This window comes from Dipteris shenzhenensis, chromosome 11, assembly GCF_047967505.1.
Source record: "Dipteris shenzhenensis isolate YYH24624 ecotype China chromosome 11, Dip_SZ_1.0, whole genome shotgun sequence".
NCBI classification, from domain to species: domain Eukaryota; kingdom Viridiplantae; phylum Streptophyta; class Polypodiopsida; order Gleicheniales; family Dipteridaceae; genus Dipteris; species Dipteris shenzhenensis.
In genome coordinates this window covers 44,426,022-44,447,614 of record NC_141606.1, presented here as the reverse complement: position 1 = coordinate 44,447,614, position 21,593 = coordinate 44,426,022, and the positions used below count along the sequence as shown (strand labels likewise).

The 21,593-nt window shown below is 38.1% G+C and overlaps 1 pseudogene across 1 annotated transcript; it reads left to right on the top strand.

Moving 5' to 3' along the window:
• Positions 1 to 329: 329 nt before the first annotated feature.
• Positions 330 to 1,237, top strand: LOC147897060 (putative glutathione S-transferase parA; annotated as a pseudogene). The gene is made up of 2 exons (XR_015541739.1): positions 330 to 700; positions 893 to 1,237. The product of XR_015541739.1 is annotated as a putative glutathione S-transferase parA (transcript).
• The last annotated feature ends 20,356 nt before the right edge of the window (positions 1,238 to 21,593 follow it).

Below are 21,593 nucleotides of genomic sequence, written 5' to 3'. Positions count from 1 at the left end.
GAGAGAGAGAGAGAGAGAGAGAGAGAAGGGGGGGGGGGGGTGAGAGGGGAGCATGCCAAAGAGGACGAAGTCACTAAATACATGCATTAAAGCCTCTTACAAGGAGCATACTTGGACCAATCACCTTAAAATAAAAAGAAATATCTAAAAAATACTTATTTCACCTTGTACATGGGGCCAACCTTCCCTATATTGGACCAATCACCTTAAAATAAAAAGAAATATCTAAAAAATACCTATTTTACCTTTTAGAAGGGGCCAACCTTCCCTATATCCTTCCAAAGGAAGGCAAAAAAAAGAAAACGTCAATGGTACGTGCATTTCGATAACTATGTCCCAAAGGTGCTCACTGCTCTATACCTTCTTGTGTCGCCCTCAGCTCCTTATCCCACCATGGCTTCACACAACATCAAACTCCTCAGCAACTGGTGCAGCGTGTTCTGCCATCATGTGCTGATCGCCCTTAAAGAGAAGGGAATTCAGTTTGAGTACCTGGAGCAGAACATCGACTATAAGAGCCCGTTGCTGCTGGAGTCTAACCCAGTTTGTCCCCGTTTTGATCCACAACGGGAAGATCCTTTCCGAGTCGCTTATCATACTTCAATACCTCGATGAAGTGTGGCCTTCGAAGAAATTGCTTCCGGACGGTCTTTACGAACGAGCACAAGCGCGCTTCTGGGCAGACTTCGTCGATAAGAAGGTGAGCACCGGGAGGTCTGATCATCCTTATTTTAGCTATCTACGTCCGTGCCAGTACGCAATTTTGTTCTCAGTGTGCATCCTGATATTGAATCAAGTAAAGAGCATGCCTGAAGTATATTTACAGCTCGTTTCTAAACTCGAAGGTTAGATTCGCAGCAGAATTAATGAGGGTTCGTGTTCGGTGCATTAGATCTATGATGCAGGCGGCCGGATTCTGACATGCTACGGCGGGGATCCAGAGAAAGCCACGAGAGACTTGACGGATACCTTCATCACGTTAGACAAAGCCTTGCAAGACTTGAACGGTGGGAAGCCCTACTACGGAGGCGATTGCATAGGCTTCGTCGATGTCAGCCTTGCATCTTATGTAGAATGGCTCAAGGTATTCGAAGAAATGGGCAGCTTCAAGCTTCCAGATGAGACAGAATGCCCTCATCTCAGAGCACGGACGAAAACTGTGTCGAAATGTACGAGTGTGAAGGAAGCCCTTGAATTCGCCCCTTTCCACAAACTAATGGATCCAATTGGTCACTAATCACAAATGGCTCCACTATTTTTAAAAATTCTACAACTTTGCGCTCGAGCCTCGGATTTGCGTCAAACTTTTTGCATCGTTTGTAATTTTTAGTTTCAAATGTCTTGGAGTTCAGCATATGCATTGGATTGACAAAAGTTAGAAGATTTGAGCGCTTAGTTGAAAATTTTCATTTCTCATTTTATTAAATTATTAACCTAAGCTAAAGCCCTAATGTAAATTAATCTACATTTAATTAGAACCCCCTAAATTAATTAAAACTACCCCTCCCCCTCCCGTCCGTCTCATCATCCTTCCCTCCCCCTCCACCTCCCCCGTCGCCCCCAACCATCATCTCTACCTCGAGCACTCCCTCCCCTCTGCCTCATTGGATCCCACTTCTCACTCCCTTGTGTAGCTACGAAGGTCTTCAGAGCCTGTCTCCTTTGCTGCCACTTGATCTCCAAATATGATGCATTGAGATACACCCTCTACTCCTGCGTGCACTCGCATCCCTATAGCCACCCTCCCTCACCCTCGAAGGTGCCAGACATCACCCTCCTCACCCTTCTCGACATCCCTAACCATAGCCATGAGTTTGCTTCGTGCATAACCTACAACCCACACTCTCAATCGGGTATGTGGCCTTTCATCCCTGCTCAAACCTAGCACTACCGTGGCAACTATTACAAAGGCCAAATTCCAAATGAAGTCCAATATGACAATCGATTGGGAATATGCCCAATCACTCTACCACTCTTCCAATTTCTCTGCTGCTCTCGTGATTGTGGCTACATTCTTGGCTTTTCTATTGCTCCGTCTCCTTACTCGCAGCGACCTGCTATCTAAAACACCAACAATGAATATTTTTTGTTAAGGCTTAGCGCCTGGCGAGGCGAAGGGAGGAAAGGGGGGTGAAGGGGGGGGTTGAAAATTAGAAGGCAAAGGGAAAGGGCGTTGAGCGGAGCAAAGAGGGGAGAGAAAGAGTAAAGCGAATAGGGGAGATTATGCAACACGATAACTTGAAGAATGTTGCTGACACGCTTTTATGAAGCAGCATCGAAGGTGGCAGGAGGCATCTAGAAACATCTTTAATATTTTGCTTATAGCTTAGGTAATGAGCTCTTCCTTTTCACCCCTCTTAGTTTTTCCTAGGAAAATTAATGGATTTTTTGGTATCATAGCCCCCCTGTTGGAATGGTCATGCAGCTACAAAAAGGAACAGTTTGGAGCTTGAGCCTACTAGCTTGAGTAGAAGCATTCTTACTTCAAAGCTCAGTTTGACCTACGTAAATAAAATTTTGCAACTGTTTATAAGAACTTTATGTGGAGACCAGAAAACAAAAAATATGAAATCTAAAATGTAAAGAAATGACAATGTGTCTCCTATCTAGTTATGAAGAGTTGGTTATAGCTGAGGTTTTATTATTTATCATTGTTCGTGTGAGATGATCACTCGCATATTGTATAAAAATTCTCAAATATTGTTGATCTTGACAGAGCGAAAGATGAGTGCCACATAGATAATCACAAAGTACTATCCCAAAAAGAAGGAAGCACTTTGAGATACATAACAAAAAAGGTTGCATCACTTGTTTGATATAGATTGCCATTTTGGCACGTTGCTTGTTATAAGCATTTTTGGGGTTATGTCATATGATGTGGCTTTTGTAAGCATAATGCTAATGCAATGTTGTTTATGCCCCCCCCTTGAAAGAAATCATGTGTTGTGGTTGAATAAAGTGTAGTAGTATGAAAGGTTTCATGGATGATTTTTTCAAGTTAGTTTTGTTATGAATCTAAAATTTTATATAGGCATCGAAAGTATGTATGCCCTAATAAAAATAAATGTTGGAAACATTCGCTAGGATTTGAAACTTTTATGTAAAAAAAAGTAAAGTTTCACCAACAGGATTTACATTTTTTTCTTCAAAGTTTAAAAGAAAATATATTAAAAGGTACTAAATTTGACTGATATTGTGAAACAAAAAAAAACGAGCTTGAAAAGTTTCGCCAAGATTTTATATTAATATATGAGCATAGCTTCGATAAAAACATCCCTGAAAGGTTTATTGTTGTAAACAGGATTTGTTTTGTGGACTTCACTCATCCTTTTTCAAATAAACTCCTCAAAAGTGTCATCTCTTTTCAAAAAATAACAACGATTGTGAATAGTGCCTATTGTTGTTTCCTTTGATGATTCATGGTTTCTTGTGAAAAAGTTTTTTTGATGTGTTCAATATAGCTGGCTTTTTTTGGCATGTTACTTGCAATAAGTACTTATCAGAGTTATGTCAATGTTTTTACATTTGTAGGTAATGTAATGTTACTAGAATAAAAGTGTGTTGGTATGAAAGGTCTATTTATACAACTAGGGTTTGTTTTGTAATCTTGACTCATCCTTTTTGAAATGAACTTCTCAAATCGTCATTGCTTTTTTTTAAAATAGCAATGATTATGAAGCAATAGACAATGCCTCTTGTTGTTTCCTTCGATGATTCACGACATAAAAAACAGGATTATGTTTACGTTTTCACGTTCGTGTTAATGGGTTATTAGTGTTCGTTAACTGTGCTTCAAAGTAGCATGAAAACAATGTAATCACATTGTTTACTAGAAAAAATCATCGAGAAATTAGATAAAACTATTGCTAGTAGTATTCATATAACTGACGGTAATATGTACATTACTGGCAGTAATATGTACATTACCAACGATAATATGAATACTACCGGTGGTTTATATTACCATTGGTTTTTTTCATATTACTGCCAGTAGTATCCTAAGTACCGACGGTATTGTTGGTTGTAGATTCATAGTTTCCCGCGTAGCTCAGTGCTATACATTAGTGGAAAGGGCAATAAGGGCTCTTCATTTGATCTGATTATGGTTGATATCCAAATAAACCCTTTGGTAAGTTGGGAAAGAATGTGAACCATGATTTGGACTTGAATAGAGTAGGGGAGGGTGAGTTAGCATTCATTATACTTGTGGGTGTAGTTGGCTACTCCGATTCCTTGCGTTTTGGGAAAATTGCAGACCACGAACACGAGGGCTAGTGGATGTGAGTGTTTGTTGTGTGTTCTTGAGGGTGGTCTATACTTCGAGTCCTTGCATTTTGGAGAACTTATGGACCATGATCATGAGTGCCAATGAATGCGATTGTTAGTGAGGAGTCTTAAGCCAAGGCATGTAGAGAAGGAGAAAACTAGATGTCAATCATTTGAGAAAAAAAAAGGAACACATTATTCAAAATTTTTGGGCTTGTGTAAAGTCCAATTTGAGAAATGGACTAAAAAATAGTCCAAAAATTTTGAATATACTAGTAATATTGTTCTTTGAACTAGATTTGACAACTCAAAACAAAAGATTTGGTGATTAAGTACATACTTCCTATGATGCATATCTTACTAACGATGGATAGTATACTCTTCTAGTGCTTAATATGATCATGAAAATCTTGCTATTAAAGTATTTGCAAGTACATTGAGCTACTATTACCTAAGAACATCAATACATCACCAGTTCTCTTTGAAAGGTGGTGTACATATATTGGTCTTCATTCAAAAACTTTTCAATGTTTACATTGAGCTACTATTACCTAAGAACATCAATACATCACCAATTCTCTTTGAAAGGTGGTGTACATATTGACCTACGTTTACGTACTAAGAACATTAATGCATAACCAAATCTCTTACAAAGGTGATTTATATAAACATCTTCATAATTTCTTATGAATTGAGCTACTATCACCTAAGAACATCAATAGATGACCAATTCTCTTAGAAAGGTGGTGTAAATAAAATGTATAAGTGGTGTGCACACACCTTTATGACCATTTCTTTTAGAAAGGTGGTGTAGATAAACCCCTTAGAAAGGTAGTGTACATAAATCCTTTTATGTGTAAGTGGTGTACATATACACCTCACTTGGTATTAAAAAACACCCTTAACTATAAAAGTACATTGACATAAAGTTTAAAATACACCATTAAGTATAAAATGGACCTCATAAACAATCTTTATACACAATAATGAGAGTAAAGAAATAAAAAAACTAGTTAACTTTTTATTAGATATTTGCTTTACATAGAAGTTCAAAACTTGTGATTACAAAGCCATCAGCCATCATGTTCCTTAGCACCAAAATGTCCTCAATGCTAGGCCCTTGACTACCAGGGTCCTGACTAATAGGCTGCTCTAAGGCAGTACCAATGTCCTCAATGCGCCCTTGACTACCAGGGTCTTGACTAATAGGCTGCTCTAAGACTGGAGTCTCAGTAGCAAGGTCCTGGCTAGTATTGTCCTACCTAGTAGTTTGTCTTCAGTTCCAAGCACTTGACTAGTAGGCTGCTCTAAAGTCTCATGACCAAGTTCTTGGTGAGTAGGGTCTTGGCTACTAGGTTCTTGACTAGTAGGTTGCTCTAGAGTCTGTAAGGTCATGGTTGAAGAACCATCTATGCCTCCTGGTAACTCCTCCTGGTCATGCTTTGCCTCGTCCATACCTTCTTTAGGTAAGGCTTCCTTACTTGATCCACTTGCATGTCCTTCACCCAAGATCAAGGGTGCCTTCCTCACTTTTAATTTCAAGGGAAGTGCTTCCACCTCTTTAGCCTTACCTTTTCCTATGACGTGTTGTATTACTACTTCTTGCTATCGCAGGCCTTCCCGTATGATGAGTGGAACCTCCTTAACTCTAGTTGACAATTAATCACCCTTATTCTTTGTGCGGATTTCTTCTCGGCATAAGTCATTGGATGCAGAGCTTTCATCCTCATCATCACCTGAGCTAGAATCATCACCCTCAGACTCACTATCCTCTTCTTTGACATTTTTCTCACTACCCTCTTCTTCGACATTTTCCTCTTCAAAGAAGGTAATGCAACTATAATATGTGTCAAATAACTCAATTTGATGGGGGTATCAATGACATTTACATTTCTACCTTAGCGTAGCAATTTCTCAGCAACAAAACCCATTTGACACAATGCTACTTTCCACCCATCATTCAGTAAATTCTTTGTCATCTCTAGTATCACATTAGGATCCATCGGCTTTCTATAATCCACCGTTGCTGCTTCAAGCTTAATCTTATTGTCCTCAAAGTAATGAAGCTTGAGAGTCCTTAAAGGAATTTTGATTAGATTGCCACCACCCCTGGATAAGAAGCACATCAAGAAAGGCTACAAGACTTGAATGGCAGTGCCTTCCAAGATAGTCATATGATTGCATAGGACTATACCATGGCATACTTTTGAAACTCAATAGCCAAATACGGATGTCAAACTCGCATACAAGGCATCCCTTTGTGATTCTATCATGAACAGGACTAATGTTGATCTTTTCTTATCTGCCATAGGACCTTCTATGATAAACCGCAAAAGTTCAACTATCCATGACACTGCAAGGTCTTGCAATTCATCAATGAAAAATACACATGGCTTCTCCCAAGCATGACCGCTCATTGTTATGAAATGCTCTGTATCAATGCCATTGATGTGTGCAAAATTTATATCATTCTCTGATAGCAAGATATCATAGGAGAACCTGAATGGAGAACCATCATCTAAAGCACCAATTGCTCTACGTTGGGCAATGGACTGCAAGGCCTTTTTCCTGATGTCCATATATTCTGTCTCAACAACCTTTGGCATTTTAGCTCTTAGATACTTTGTTCGTGTGGCATCTGCATCCATTGAAGCCAACCACTTTCTAGCCCATGTCTTATCAAGGAGTTGACCTAGGCTAAGTGCTTTCTTCTTATCCACATCAATTGACTTGCCAGCTAACTCATCATTAGATTTCAATAAAAACAATAGTTTCGAGAGAGCAGCCTCACTTTGAATCATTCGGGTGACCACTTCATTCAAGTTGCTATGCTTGCTCGTCTTTCCAAAGAAGCAGTCACTGCTTAGGATCTTCTTGCATACTTCTTCTGTTATTGCATCTGGAATAAACCTTAATGCTCTCCGCCAAACAAAAGACATTGGTTTCATTATTTCTTTCCTCTGAGTTGTGGTGTGCTCTGGTGCCTCAAAGAATATCTTTCCTGTTTCATATGCTTGGCAAACATCCACCATGCTCTAAAACACAAAGTCCTTGCAGAAGACAATGCAAGTAACATCCATGTATCTTGCAATGGCAGTGCTCAAATCCTTTGCCTCAACCTTATTACTTGGTACGCCTTGCGTATTGCTTACAACACCTTTCAAGCATCTATAGAACCGAGTCCTCTTTGCCATGTACTCAGATGTAGGTCTCCTGCCCCTCATTGTGTGTGGCTTTCCACAGCCCACCCATAACTCCCTTGCCTTTATCAGGATCTCAGAAAGAGAAGAGCTTTTTTTCAACCTAAGTGGAGCAGAATTCAGGCTTTCTGATTCTAGAATGTACTTCGAGTCATGGTTAAATATGCATACATGACAAATGACTCGTTGAAACTCTTCCATCCACTCAATTTGTGGCATGTTTCCTTTTCTTCGCTCATCAAGGGCAATCTTGCAAGCTTCACAAAAGTGTTGCCCATCAATGGGCTCAAACCTGCATCTTTCCAAGAATCTATTCTTTGCCAGCATGTATCCCTTCTCAATGTCAGTCCCATACCGACTGTCCCATACCGGCTTTAGTACAAAGCCTCTCCATGAACAAAGTTACTCCTTCTAAAGTTCTCAAAAGCATCAAGAAAGTCCACGTGCTTTGAAATGTAACATCGGGCAATGTAGGATAGGATCATCTTCTTGAAGTCTCTTAAACGCCATAGGACGAAGAGTGATATTAGTGGCAACTAGAGTTCTTGTTTTCCTTGTATCTTCATACAATTTGCGTGCAAATATCTTATCTAGCTTTCTTTGATTTGTGAACAACGAAGCTGCATCAATAAGCATTGTGGCTAGGCTGAATTGCGAAAATCCCCAAATGTACCCCTCATCCTCTAGAGGATGTAAGTCTGCCACACTTATAGAAAAGTCTACGAGACTTGTATTTTCTTGTGGATCCTCCTGATCATCACTATCCAATTTTTTGCCTGGTTTTAAATAACCTACACTTGAACGATCTACACGTGGAGTAGGAGTTATTTTGGCTCTCTTTCTGGGAATAGTTGTGGAACTTGAATCTGCTCCACGATCACTCCTTGTTCCTGTAGTTGTAGCAATTGATGGTGTAGGTATAGTTGGAGATACTGTAGTTACTGCCGTAGATATTGTAGTTACTCTTGTCAGAGATACCATAGTTATCGCCATAGATATTGGTGGTACAACTTGAGGGCTACATGTTATAGATGGCATACTTACTACTGCTGAAGGTACAACACCACCACTTGGAAATGCATCCCACATTTTATTCAATGCTTCCAAGGCACTAAGTAATTCTTGGGATCCCGAAAGGGCCCCCACTTCCTTAAGGGAGGGTCAATCCCCTTCCCTAAGCCCTTAAAGCGGGGGCCTGTTGCACATGTAATAGGCCCCCCCTTTGGGGACTTAGGGGAGGGGATTAACCCCTCTGAAGCTGTTGCGTGCACAATAGGCTAGCTCGCAGGCCCCAACCTGTTGTGCATGCAATAGCTTTAGGGGGGTTAATCCCCCCTTCCTCTCCTTCACCTATCTCCTCTCCTCCGCCTCCCTACCTCCTCTCCTCCACCTCCTGCCTCCTCGCCTCCCACCTCCTGCCTCTCCTCCGCTTCCTGCCTCCCTCCTCTCCTCTGCCTCCTCCACCTCCCCACCTCCCACCTCCCCCTCTACCTCTCCTCTGACAACTTGCTCCCCGCCTCCCCGCTCCCCGCCTCCTCGCCTCCCTGCTCCCCCCAAAAAAAAAAGACGTACCGAAGGGGAAGGGGAGGGAGGGAGAGGATTCATCGTTGGAGGGGGAAAGCGGGAGAAGGGGAAGTGGGAGGAGAGGGGAAGGGAGGGGGGGGAGGAAGGGAGGAGAGGGGAAGGGAGGGGAGGGGGGAAGCAGGAGGAGGGAGGGGGGAGGGGAGGGAGGAAGGGGGGAAAGGGGAAGGGAGAAAGCGAGAGGAGAGGGGAAGGGAGGGGAGGGAGGAAGCGGGAGGAGAGGGGAAGGGAGGGGAGGGAGGAAGGGAGGAGAGGGGAAAGGAGGGGAGGGGGGAAGCAGGAGGAGGGAGGGGGGAGGGGAGGGAGGAAGGGAGGAGAGGGAAAAGGAGGGGAGGGGGGAAGTGGGAGGAGAGGGGAAGTGAGGGGAGAGAGGAAGCAGGAGGAGAGGGGATGGGAAGCGGGAGGAGAGGGGAAGGGAGGGGAGGGAGGAGAGGGGAAGGGAGGGAGGGAGGGGGTACCTGGGTGGGGAGGTGGTGGAGGAGCTCGAGGAAAGTTATGAGAGAGAATGAGAAGTAGAGCTTTATAGGAAATGGGTAGCTTTTAGGTCAAGTCAACTTTTTTTTGTTCTTTTAGGTTCACTATAAGTAGAATGTTCTTCATTCTCTCTTTCATTCAAAGTTTATTCTTTCACACTCCATGCTTCTCTTCTCTCATCAACCTGTTGCAAGATTCTCAAAATTTTCAAAATGTTGCAAGAGGTGAGTTTATTTCCAACATATTGCGTACGCAAAAACTTCTAAGAATTAAGTTTTTGTAAATTTGATTTTTTTTTCAAATTTGATTCTTTTCTTAAAAACCTATTGCATACGCAACAACTTCAAAAACCCATCTTTTGCATTAAATCGTTTTTCCCACAAATTTCCCTCTTTATCTCAAACTCTCACAACCCATTGTCACAAATTTCTCTCAAACTTAAACTCTCCTCGCCTATTGGGCACGTAACAATTTTTTTTAAAAAATAAATTAGAAAACAATCTATTACAAATTTCTCTCTCAATCTCAAAACCACTCAAACCTTCCTACCTATTGCATACCCAACAATTTCAAAAAAAAAAAAACCACAAAAACTACCTATTACATACATAACAATTTCTCTCTCCAAAAACTCTTCTCACGACACTTTATTAATATGAGAAATCCATTTATAATATTTTTACTCTATAATATAATAAAATTTTATTAACTAATGTTAAAATATAATTTTGTTAAAAATATATATTAATTATTAATATATAAATTATATAAGATAAATAAATTAATTAAAAAAATATAACAATGAAAATATTTTTGAAAGGGAGGTCTTCTGGCATATGTGCTTTATATAATACTTATTTTTCAAACAATGAAGAATTAATAAATGTATTTGTAAGGTAGTTCTCAATATGAAAAATCTCTACAATATTCTTTCTACTATTAACTAGATATTAAATTTTAGTTTTAATAAAAATATACATTATTAACTTAAAAACTAATATAAATATAATGTAATTATTGTATAAATTTAAATAAATATATAAATTATTAATATTATACATTAATAACATTTAAAATTATATATATTATACACTAATAACTTTTAAATTTTAAAAAGGTAATCAATCAAAGAATTGAATTAATTTAAAAAATAAGAAAATATTAAATTTTACACACGTGCTTTTAGCATGTATGCTTTTCTTCCATGTGTATAAAACTTGTTGGTCGAAAAATGAAGAATTAGAGAATGTATTTGTAAGGTAGGTATTTAAAGCCATAGAATCTGAAAGAGCTTTAGCATACTTGCTTATCTTTGTTACAGTATGTAATACTTTGCAAAAGCCTTACACTTTGTTTAAGGCTTTGTACAAAACTACAGTATCATTGAATTCATATCATTTTTCTACTTTAGCAACCACTAGATATCCATGGTATGAATCCATGATATGGAATACATATTTCTTCTGAATATTTCTTATCACATACTTCTTCATTTCTTCTGATACTACCATGTAGCATGAATATAAGAAAATATGAATCGGTATGCTTTTAGCCTATGTGCTTGTCCCTAATCAGTAGAATACTTTGACTAGGTAGACTTATAATTACTTAAAGTAAAGCCTTTGCAAAAGATTATACCTAGTATTAGATATAAACAAAACACTTTGGAAAGCATATAATTTATAGTCTATATATATCTAAACTAAATACTTTGGAATGCATATTTTATATAGTCTATATACCTTAAATCTTATACCCTAAATCTTACATCCTAAAGTTTCCTAAATCTTAGGTTATACAATGTAAGCTCTTAAACTTATATAATAGTTCTAACCCCTAAACCCTGAACCTTAAACCCTAACCCCTATAGCCTAAATTCTAAAACCTAATTTCCAGATCCTAAACCCTAGATTCTAGACTCTAAGCTCATGACCTTATATACTAAACCCTAAACCCCAAATCCTAAACCCTTAAACCTAAACCCTAAATCCTAAACCCTAAAATAATAATCATAAACCCTAAACCCTAAATGCTAAATCCTAAATTCTTAATCCTAAATCCTAAACCCTAGATCCTAAACCCTAAATCCTAAACCCTTAGCCCTAAATCCTAAACCCTAAAACCATAATCATAAACCCAAAACCTTGAATACTAAATCTTAAATCCTTAGCCCTAAATCCTTAACCCTAGATACTAAACCCTAAACCCTAACCCAAAAATACAACCAAAATTTAATTATTTTTTTCAATTGGTTTGATATATCCCCCAACCTGTTGCAAGTGGAACATGTTAATGGTGCACCCAAGCTATTGCAAAAATCAAAGAATTTTCTTGATTTGTGCAACAGGGGTTGAGCCAGGTTGGGAGATATATCCAACCTATTGCTCAACCTGTTGCACAAATCAAAAAAATTCCTTGATTTTTGCAAAAGGTTGGGTGCACCCTTAACCCAGGTTGGGGGATATATCAAACATATTGCACAAATAAAAAAAATTCATTAAATTTTGGTTGTATTTTAGGGTTAGGGTTTAGGGTTTAGTATTTAAGGTTAAGGATTTAGGATTTAGGGTTTAGGATTTAGAGTTTAGGGTTTAGGATTTAGGGTTTAGTATTTAAGAGTTTAGGATTTAGGGTTTAGGGTTTAGGGATTAAATGTTTAAGGTTTAGGATTTACGGTGGTTAAGATGTTTTGGTATTAATTGTTTAAAGTTTAGGATGTAGGGTTTAGGTTTAATGCCTTCTCTGCTAGTTTTGATATAAAAGTTATTAAGTAATAATAATCTCAATGATTATTTATTGTGTCTTTTTTTGAGTTGCTAATCTATTTTTGTACATAAAACATGTATTCACCCTAATAGAGGGTATGGATGTGGTATTATATAAGAAGAATGAAGTGGTGGCTTTTGGATGGATTCATAGTCTTTTCCAACATTGTGGTGAGAGAAGATGTGTAGTGATAATCACCAACATTGTAAATCCTGAAGTACGTTTAAAATATCCACATGGAGACTTTGAAACATTGGGAGATATTTTACAATGTGGCATATTTGATATGCAAGCACAAAGAATGCTCTAGGACCAAGACGAAATAATTCCAAAGACATACTTTCAAGATATTAATAAAACTTATTTTGAGGGGGAAACAGTAGAGATGTTATCTTGCTCCGAAGAAGTTTTAGAAATTGGCAACTTTAAGGGCTATGCTCAGAGTTTTCTCTATATAGTGGAGATAATTAAGTTGAGTAGTGTAGGTGTCATTCAAAATGCAATGGATAGTACATTACACCTAGACGTCCATAATACTACGTCTCATCTACAAGTTCATAGTACTTGTAAATGGGGGTTAGCTTTCTTGAAATCAAGTTTGCCCAAGACAACAATTTCCTTCAATGTCATGAAAGGTGGCATGCTCACAAGTATTGAGGACATTATAGTAATAGATGTTGATGCAGAAAAGGTTTCTTGTGTTGCAAGTGACTCAAATATACTCACTGGTATAGAAGACTTGTCTTGTGTTGCAAGTGACTCGAACAGGCTCACTGGTATAGAAGATGTGTCTTGTGTTGCATGACTTGAACAGGATCACTAGTATAGAAGACTTGTCCTGTGTTGCAAGTGACTCGAATAGGCTCACTGCTGGTATAGAAGACTTGTCTTGTGTTGCAAGTGACTCAAACATGCTTACTGATATAGAAGACTTGTCTTGTGTTGAGAATAATAAGATGGTACCACAAAGAAAAATACACGCAAAGATCGATGGGATAAGTGATGCAATAACAAGAATTGATGATATTAGTGACAATGATCATGATGTTACCACTCGAATGCACGGCAAAGGGGGCAGAGAATCTGAGACTTGATGATGTTGTTCATAATATTGTTGCTAACATGCTAGAGAACATAGATGGGAGAATCTTGAGTTACGAAGGAGAAAGAGTTCAATCACAAAATTCAAGAGGCATTGGCAACAAATTGACATCAATGAACATGTCTACCAGATTTCCCTTTCCAAGATGTTATAAGGCATCAAATAATTCTCAAGCCTACACAACATTTGATTATAGAGATGAAGATTCAAGGGAAATGGATTTGAGGTTTGATGGTCTTACAATTGGAAAAAGCAAGACACTATTTACAAAAAGAAAGTATGTGAGTGTGAAGAGGCAAAGAATCTGGCATTAATTCTAGAACCAAAGAGACATGTAATGTTATCCGAGGAGAATATGGAAAGGATGCTTATGTAAGTTTGTTTTGCAAGAGACTTTGCATTAGAAAAGTTGGGAAAGATGATTGTGCAGCCATACGCCTTGGTATTTGCCAATATTGAAAACTTTGTTGATATTCAGAAATTCCAATGATTGTGGAAGACTTCATTGGTTGTGAAGCACAAGACACTGTAAACCTAGATTGAGACCCATGGTTAATGAGAGACCCATTTGCAATCGAGGATATCAATGGTGAATTGGACTATCACATGGCACATACTAGACCATCTAGGTAGAGGTGAAAGAAAAAGTGGTTCATACAATTCATGGAAATACCTACAAGATTAAATGCCATGGAAGCACTGTAAATGCAATCACAACATTAAAGCAAGTTCTCGAAGACCATGCATTACCATAGCCTCATCTTCAACAAACACTGCTAGATGGACATGTCGAATGTCAACAACATCTTCCTTTGGGAATAACAAAGAAGGTCATCCTAGAAACTATCAATAAAACTTTACAAGACAGAGACGAGAGCATGATTTCATGGTCAAGCTTGTACAAAATTTGGCATAGGGATTTTTGCCATGTCAAGACACCATCGAAGCAAAGGATGTCAAAATGTAAGACATGTGATGAATTAAAAAATGCCATTGAACATAGTAAATGTGAGCAGTAGCGAGGAAGATATATTAAATGGCAATCAATCCATTTATGTCATGTGTAGGATGCTCGAAAGTTGTATGCTTCTTGGAGAGAGGAAGCTATTTCACATGTCGATAAGTCCATGTGCATCACCATTGATGGCATGGACTAGAATACAACAACTTTGCCACGATATAGACGTATCCCACCAGCATTGGAGGGCAAACATGGACTGAAAACACACTTGTGTGGAGTATTAGTACATGGATACCGAATCTTTTGTGATGTATGGATTGATAGTTTGCATGACCATGATAGTAACCAAGTTGTTACATCAATCATAAAAGCAATAAGAAAGGTCAGAGATGCTCGCGGATGTTTACCTAACACATTGCGAATACAAGCTGATAATTATTAGAGAGAGAATAAGAATAAATATATATTTGCTTTATGCTCTATGCTGGTTGGTTTGAAAATATTTGAAGAAGTGGAAGTTGGATTTCTTCTTGTTGGCCATACACATGAAGACATAGATCAAATCTTCCATGTTATCTCTGGTGAGTTGAAGTCAATGGATGTTTTGACAATGGAGGATATGCTATTTTGAATTGGGAAAAAAATTGGAGGGTCTCGCTAGGAAGAATCAGAAGTGGCTATCTTAGAGAGGATGGTAGATTGGAGAGCATTCATAGAGCCACATTTACAAAAAGTAGGAGATGATGCCCTAATAGGACACACAAATCCACACTACTTTCAGTTTCACATGCATAACAATATTCTAGTGATGCAATGGAAGCACTACTCAATAGATGGAGATCATTTATGGAGTGAGTCATATGCTTTATTACAACGAATAATTCCATTGGAGGAAACTAGATTTGTTCTTGCAAAAAATAAATCACTTGACATAAATGAAATGAAAGGCTTGAAAGCCTTCATTAAACATCTTCAAAGTATGATGCAAAAATAGCCTGAGCAATCAAGTGAAGCACTTATCCAATCTTTAGAAAGACAATAAAACTTAATGAGCATTGAATACTGTGAATCCTTTCGGCTGGAACAAGCTAGGTCACCAAGTTTTCCTTTAGATATAAATATGTTAGTAGATACGGAGGAAGCAGAGGAATGTCTTTTACCTTAAAAATATTGTGGTAGGAAGGGAGATAAACCCTTTCCAGGGTTTATACCATCTAATGAGATTGAAGAGGATCTATTTGTTGCAGTTTGGGCATCTAATCCAAGTTCAAAGTTGGATGACCAAGGTGGCCCAATTTGGGTTGCAAAGGCTGCTAAGATAGAAAGGGATGACAAGGGAACTCCTATAACATTCACAGCTTTATGGTATGAAACAAAACCATTGAAAAATCTCTTGAGAAGATATACAATAAAACAACTCTATGAGGGATGCTAGCAAAAGAAACGTGAATGGGTTCCAAATAGTGAGGGATTAACAGAGGTGGAAGTTAGTAGCATAATTCATTGCTAGAAATCGAGGACACAAAGTTTGAAAAAGAATCATGGATACAATGTTGAAAAATGTATCACAATCCCTGATATAAGTTGTGTCCATATTAAAAATAATTTAGCAAGACTTGACCCATCAAGTGAAAATACATTACATGAATTTGATGACTCTAAACGAGATTCAGATGCATAAGATAATGTTTTGTATGCTTTTTTCCATACAAATGGTGTATCTATAGACCACCAATAAGATAATGTATTGTATGCTTTGTTTTTCAAAAAAAGGGTGTATCTATACACCACTTATATATTGAATTCAACAAACTCTTTTTTTTCAAAAAAATGGTGTATCTATACACCACTTATATGTTGAATTCAACAAAGTCTTTTCATATGGTGTCATATTTTCACTTTATCAGCATAGTGTTAAAATTGAACTAGAGTTAAAAAACTACTATTATTATTATTATAGTTATTGGATGGGGGCACCATACACAAGTGGGAATTATAGCTTCATTGAGCCATATTTTTTTAAATTAGAGGTCACCACTTGGCTTTTTAGCTTAATAAGGCCATATTTGTATATAAGTGACCCATTTAGTACTCTAAAAAACCCAATTTTTGAGCTCACTAAGTGAAGTTGAGTGGAGAGAATATGCTCCAAAAGAAAGTCTAGGAGAGAAAGTCCAAAAATTTTGAAAAGTGTGTTAGGGTACGTTTTGCGACTACGAATACAATCAGAAATGCCTGAAACTAAATATGCTCGTCCACAATCTTCAAGACAAGTTATGGCTAGGCAAACTATGGATGCATCAAGTCATGCCCATGCCAGTATTCATATGCTTGATAGTCATTACAAAAATTTTGGACTAAAAAAGGGGCCCTTTGGAGTACTAAAATATAAGATGCTTGGATAAGGGAATATGGTATCCATGAAGGAGATTATGCCATGTGGACTTCTCTGTAACAGAGGCTCCCCAAATCTAGGAAAAATTTCAATTTTTTTTCAAAATACCCCAAAAAACGTCATTGCTGGTTCACATTAAAACATTATCTTTGGTAGGCCTACCTTGACCATGTCAGGCCTCCTTGTTTTCCTCCCAGGGCAAACTATCCCCTAGCTAGAACTATGCTCACGTTTTCCATTTGGTTCAACCATTTGGCCCAAACTTTGACTTCCTAACCAGCTCTCCCCCTATTCTCTCTCTTCCAAAACATTTCAAATATTCATTCCCACCACTTTCTAGCAACTGGTTTCAAAATATCTTCTTTCCACTCTTGCTTAGTCATTCTCTCTCCTCTTTGCTCACGTTTTTCTTCCACATTTAAAAATCTCTCAGAGAAACTTCTATCCAAGCTCTGTTAATCCCTCTTCTCTTCCATTCATTCTCTACTTATTTTGCTCTCTCTTAGAAACCAAAGTTGTGACCTAAATCTTCTTGGAAGGAGTGAGAAAAATGGGTGTTCTCTCATTTTGGGTTCTTTCCTCACCTTTTTGGAGTATAGAGAGTCACCTCCTGAAGTTGCGACCTAAATCTGCTTGGAAAGAGTGAGAAAGCGGGTGTTCTATCATTTTTGGCTCTTTCTCTACCTTTTTGGAGTATATAGAGTCAACTCCAAAAGAAAAAACACATACTTTCCAAGTAATGAAGTGATTTCTCCTTGAAAGTTTTGTTTGTATTAAGTAGATATGTTTGTGTATCACACTTTGTCTATATGTTGGTCACAAGAGACAGGGAAGAGGGGGAGATTGAGGTAGATGATATGTAAAACTACAACACGATTTTTGACATTTTTTTCTTCACTAGTATAGGAGGGATAGATAAAGGAAGGGAAAGAGAGAGAGAGAGAGAGAGAGAGAGAGAGATTATTTTGAACTTCTATGTTGTTTTCTATTTGAGGGGCTGAGTGAGGGAGAGAGAGACATAAAATAGTCGTTTTTTTCTTCATTAGTATAGGAGGGATAGATATAGGAAGGGAGAGATGGAGGGGGAGAGAGAGAGAGAGAGAGAGAGAGAGAGAGAGAGAGAGAGAGAGAGATTATATTTGAAATTGCTATGTTTTTTTATCTATTTGAGGGGATGAGTGAGGGAGAGAGAGACATAAAATAGTCATTTTTTTATTTGCTAGTATAGGAGGGGTAGATAGAGAAAGGGAAAAGAGAGAGAGAGATTATATTTTGAACTACTATGTTTTCTTTTATTGAGGGGATGATTGAGGGAGAGAGATAGAGGTTGTACTTAAAAGTGCTAGGTTTTAGAAGTATTTGAGAAAGAAGGAAGAAAAAGAGATCCAAATCAAAGAGCTTTGGGAGGAGAGAGAGAGTGATATGATATTGATAATGTTTTCTTTGTTTGTGGAGAAATAGAGCAGGAAGAGAGCATATCGTAAACTAAGTATTGGAAAAAAATTTGATGTTTGTTTGTGTGATGGGTACCTGGAAGACAATCTGAGAGAGAGAGAAGTATTCTATGTTTTTTGTAATAATATTTTGTTTGTTTTTGTGAGAGGTTTAGTTAAAGGAGAGAGGGAAGGAGAGAGAGAGAGAGAGAGAGAGAGAGAGAGAGAGAGAGAGAGAGAGAGAGAGAGAGAGAGAGACTTGCAAAGAAAGAGAACGAGAGGGATAGAGAAAGAGAGAATAGAAGACATAAATTTGGAGGGTCTTTGGAAGTAGAAAGAGCTAATTTTAATCATATGGTATAGGGGCAGAAACTATGGAGTAGAAAATGATATCTAGATATAGAAGTAGTTTATAGTTTGTAGTGTTGAAGAATGTTATGGATGAGCACCTCTATAGGAAATATTCTTGGATCACAATGCAACCCACTAATCGTGGGTGCTACAAAGTGGGTCGGAAGGATGCAATGGACATCTCCAAACATTGGAAGGGAAGGATCTTAGATTTTGAAAATTTTCCTAGCAGTAACAAAATGACACATGTATATATTCAGCATGTCTTTACTCATGCAAACATATATGTGCATCCAAATGCAAGACTTCTATATCATAGGCCAACTATAAGTTTTTCAAAGTGTACTATTACTTCAATTGCTTTTTAGAGTATTTGCATTTATTTGGGGACTTTGACACAACTATCTTATGTTTTGTATTTGTTTTATAGACTTATATCCATCTACTTACAAAGAGTGGGAGCTTGCAGCATGGGTAGTTGGGGTGTTGCATGTCCTCCATGTTGAGATCAGGATTCTTCAGTATGAAGGTCACAAACCATCATAATTAAAAAAGAACGGGATCTTCTTCTATGACTCAATGTTCATTGTGCCAGATGAAGAAGGATAGTATGGTAGAATCTCTTCCCTTGCTCTCTTTTGATAGTCCAGAATGGCCGCTTCCAAACATGGAGATAAGTGAATCAAATAGAAATAGAATGTTTAATGATGTGAGAAATGCTATGAAGCCAACTACTGGAAGAAATGCTAGGTTGAGCTGGTTTCTTCCATTTCCATGCTTTGTTGATTTCTTTGCAAGTTGTAGGCAATTAAGGAAAACAAAAATTACTTACACTTGCAAGAGCTTAGAAATGGACTGGCTATCTGAGCTATTTGACAATGGATGGACAACAAGAACATGTCATGCTGAAGATTTAGTACAATGTCGATTGAACACTTCAGATGTGACATTTTAGTGAGCAAATCTTACAATTCTTGTTTGTATAAAAAATGATCAGGATACTATGTATTAACAGATCCCAAATTTTGCAGGTATTTCATTGGAAGGCAAAATATCTGCATGAATTTCACATATAGAAGGTTTAGATGAAAGAACCTTTAATGGGAAGCAATGAATGATGATCTATGCGATGGGACTCACAGTCCTATTGTCAAGGTATCAATTTATTGGCAAGGACATCCTAATCTAATGTTGGAATTGGAAGAGGAGTGGACCATGTGATTTATCAAGGAAGAATTGCTATTGGCAATAGCAAGCCCTCCCCAAGACTATTATTTTAGACTTGATAATTGCAAAGTTAGATATAGGGATGAGACAAGTATCCTTTGTAAGAATTGTTGCAGCCCCATACTCTAGAGATAGTAGAGACATGATGGCACGTATTTCATAATATCCAGTTTCTTGGATCCTTAGTGCTTCAAGAATGCACTTGGCAATGAGGCATTTTTACATGTATGAACAGAAATCATATATAATACAAAGTGTTCTTTCATTTATCGTTAAGATTTTTAAAATTAAGTTTGCACCTCTAGATTAATGGCTCTCTATGGTCTATGAATGATAAAGCGATAAATATTTGTAATTTTAAATTTGTGTGGGTATTCATATATCTATATTGTGCAAGAGAGAGAGTGTGTGTGAGAGAGATAGATAGAAATTAGAGCATGCAAGAGAGAGAGAGAGAGAGAGAGAGAGAGAGAGAAGTTGAGAGTACAATAAGTGACACGAATAATGCACCTAGCCATGAGACAGAGTTAGATGTATGAATAGAGAGAGAGAGAGAGAGAGAGAGAGAGAGAGAGAGAGAGGGAGGGAGGGAGTAGTCAGGGACACAAATAATGCACCTAGCCATGAGACATTATTAGATGTATGAATAGAGAGAGAGAGAGAGAGAGAGAGGGAGAGAGAGAGAGAGAGAGAGCAGCCAGGGACATGAAGGGAGGGAAAGAGATAGAGGAAGGGGGAGGGACACAAAGGGAGATAGAGAGAGAGTTAATATTGCATTTATTCATTTGCACCTCTAAGTTGAGAAAGAGAAAAATACAAAATTTAATTAAGGTCTTTGAGAGACTATGAGATTGAAAAAAAACCTAGATAGAACTGATCCAAAGGGTGGATCTGCTAACAAAATACAAAAAGTGTATATGTAAAATCAATGTCCATGACAATGGAGACAGGGACAGAAAGAGGGAGATGGAGAGTAGGATAGAGAGAGAGAGAGAGAGGTAGAGAATGTGAAGAGATAGAGTTTTAAGATTGCATTTAATATTCATTTGCACCTCTAAGTTGAGAAAGAGAAAAATAAGAAAGTTAATTAAGGTCTTTGAGAGACTATGAGATTGAAAAAAAACCTAGATACGACTGATCAAAAGGGTGGAGCCACTAACAAAATACAAAAAGTGTATATGTAGAAACAATGTCCATGACATAGATAGCTAAGGGAAACATGGCAACAAGATGATCATCGGCTGTTAGAGAGAGAGAGCAAATAGGGACACAAAGGTAGGGAAAGAGATAGAGAGAGAGATAGAGAAAGGGAGAGAGGGGGAGTGAGAGAGAGAGAGAGAGAGAGAGCAATGAGGGACACAAAGGAAGGGAAAGAAAGAAAGATATATTAACATCCTTGGAAGACCTTGCAGGTCTATGAGAGAGAGAGAGAGAGAGAGAGGGAGATAGCTAAGGGCAATGAGAGAGAGAGAGAGAGAGAGAGAGAGAGAGAGAGAGAGAGAGAAGCGAGAGAGAGAGAGAGAGAGAGGGAGAGAGAGGAGAGGGAGATAGCTAAGGAGAGAGAGAGAGAGAGAGAGAGAGAGAGAGAGAGAGAGAGAGAGAGAGAGAGAGACTTTTCAAAGAAAAATAAATAAATATAAAAATATTGTAATTAAGCGGATTTTTAAGGGCAATGCCCATTTATAAAGTACACTTCTAAGGTCGTTTTCACATTTTCAATTTCCCAGAGAGAGAGAGAGAGGGAGGGAGGGAGCAGTCAGGGACACAAATAATGCACCTGGCCATGAGACATTATTAGATGTATGAATAGAGAGAGAGAGAGAGAGGGGGAGAGAGA